Raw genomic sequence first — 2455 nt, forward strand, 5'->3', positions numbered from 1 at the left:
CAGATTTGAATTTCATAGCATTTGTAATTTTTCTGAATTTTGATTTTTTTGAAAACTAAAGCTAACCATACTTTTAACTTGTGAAAACTTATTCAAACAAAACAAAACAAAACAAACAAACCAAAAAACCCAAAAACCTGGACAGGCGGTGGTGGCGCACGCCTTTAATCCCAGCACTCCTGAGGCAGAGGCAGGCAGATTTCTGCGTTCAAGACTGGTCTACAAAGTGAGTTTCAGGACAGCCAGGGCTATACAGAGAAACCCTGTCTCAGAAAAAAACAAAACAAAACAAAACAAACAAACAAACCTGAAAAAGTGAGTTAAAGAGAAAAATGGCAGGTTTCAAAAATGGCACATCATATACTTATATGCAATGGTAAATTCCATGCCTATTAATACCAATATCAGCTAGTAGATTCATGCCATTTGAAAAAAATTAGGGATGGTAGAAGTTGAACTGAGGAAGTAAGATTGAACAAAAAATTTGATAGAGGGCACTCTTAAGTTGTGGGCTTAATGAACTTGAAAGATTGTATTGTTTACTTTTTGGATAAAGCATGTTTATGAAGACTACAATAAATCTAAGAAAATGTTTTTGTTTGTTTTTTTTTTTGTTGTTGTTGTTGTTTTTGAGACAGGGTTTCTCTGTATAGCCCTGGCTGTCCAGGAACTCACTTTGTAGACAAGGCTGGCCACAAACTCAGAAATCTGCCTGTCTCTAACTCCCGAGTGCTGGGATTAAAGGTATTTGGGTTTTTTATTGTTTTTTTGTTTTTTTTTGTTTTTTGTTTTTGTTTTGTTTTTTTTTTTTTTGGCTGTTTGTTTGTTTTCTGCTTGACTTTCTGACAAACATTTGCCACGATTATGGCTAATTATCAAACTTTGGAATACTGCTTCTGATATTCATATCAGAATATCAGGAAATCTGCATTTTACACTGGCTCATATGTCAGTATTTATAAAAAATGTTTTTGTGTTCAAACATCTGAAGTCACAGTAATAAGTTGCTAAGACTAATGGGCCTCTGGCTCACGGCCCACCTCCTGCAGTCTAGGCTGTAACTTGTGCTGTGGTGCCCATCACTGTGGCACTCCAGGCTGTACCTTGTGCTGTGGTGCCCATCATGGTGGCTCTTAGCTCACATACTGCTCCTGAGGGGAGAAGGTGAGGTCTGTGGAGGAGGTAATTGAAGTAGAGCTACTAAAGGTAACAGTGGGTTCCTAGTCTTTGAAATTATCCAGGTAAGAAGAGAAGCACCCTTAGGAGAATGAAGATATTTCCTCATCTTCTCCCTAGGAGTATAAGGTGAGAGAGGCTTGAATAGAGGCACAGGCCCCAGATTTGGCTAAGGCTTAGTTGGTTTTGAGGCCTCACTAACAGTGTTTTCTCAGTCATCCTGAAGATACATCAAGACCCTCTAAGTATGATGGGTTAGGATTACTAATAGTGTGTTTAGTTCTGCATTCACACACTTATACATACAACATGCTTACATATACATGTGTAAATGTGCTCCTGATAGAGTAGTGTAGGTAGGCATATGGCCCATAGGTAAGTGTGTTGTTCATAGAACTTGAAAATATTTGAGGGGAGGAGCAAGGACTCGGTCTGTAAGGTGCTTGCTGTGTTAAGTGGAGGAACTGAGGCACATCCCCAATACTCATGTGTCTTTGTTGCCTTTTTGTTGCTGTGATAAAAATACCTTGACCAGGAGAGCTTATAGAAGATTGTTTTGGGGCTTTTACTTCCAGAAGCATAAGAGGTCATCCTGGTGTGGAGGCATGGCTGCATGAGGCAGGCATAGCAGTAGAAGCAGGAAGCTGCAGCATGATGCACTGAAGGCCTGGAACAGAGAGAGCCAACTGAGAGCAGTGTGAAGCTTTAAATTCCCAGACCCTGTCCCCCCCCCAAGTGAGGTACTTCCTCCAGAAAGAAACTCCTAATTCCTTCCCAAATAATGCCACTGACTGAGGACCAAGTGTTTACATTCCATAGACTGGGGGCATGCTTGTGTGGAGTGGGGGTAGGGAGGGGTCAGGGATGGGGGCAGTCATTCTTATTCAGACCCCTCTACCACATTTGATAAAAGACAGGTGCTGGGGAGGCATTCACAGGAGGATCCCCATGAGTTGTTGGCCAAGCCAATCAGAGATTCAGGTTTAAGGATCAACCTTGTCCAAAAATTAAAGAGCAAAGTGACTAAAGAAGACAGCTGCAGGTCATAGTGATGCCAGCCTTTAATCCCAGCACTTGGGAGGCAGAGGCAGGTGGATTTCTGAGTTTGAAGCCAGCCTGGTCTACAAAGTAAGTTCCAGGAAAGCCAGGGCTACACAGAAGAAGAAGAAGAAGAAGAAGAAGAAGAAGAAGAAGAAGAAGAAGAAGAAGAAGAAGAAGAAGAAGAAGAAGAAGAAGAAGAAGAAGACAGCTGACCTTGACCTCATCAAATATGTTCTTG

Source organism: Mus musculus, chromosome 14 (assembly GCF_000001635.26).
Source record: "Mus musculus strain C57BL/6J chromosome 14, GRCm38.p6 C57BL/6J".
In the NCBI taxonomy this organism is placed as follows: domain Eukaryota; kingdom Metazoa; phylum Chordata; class Mammalia; order Rodentia; family Muridae; genus Mus; species Mus musculus.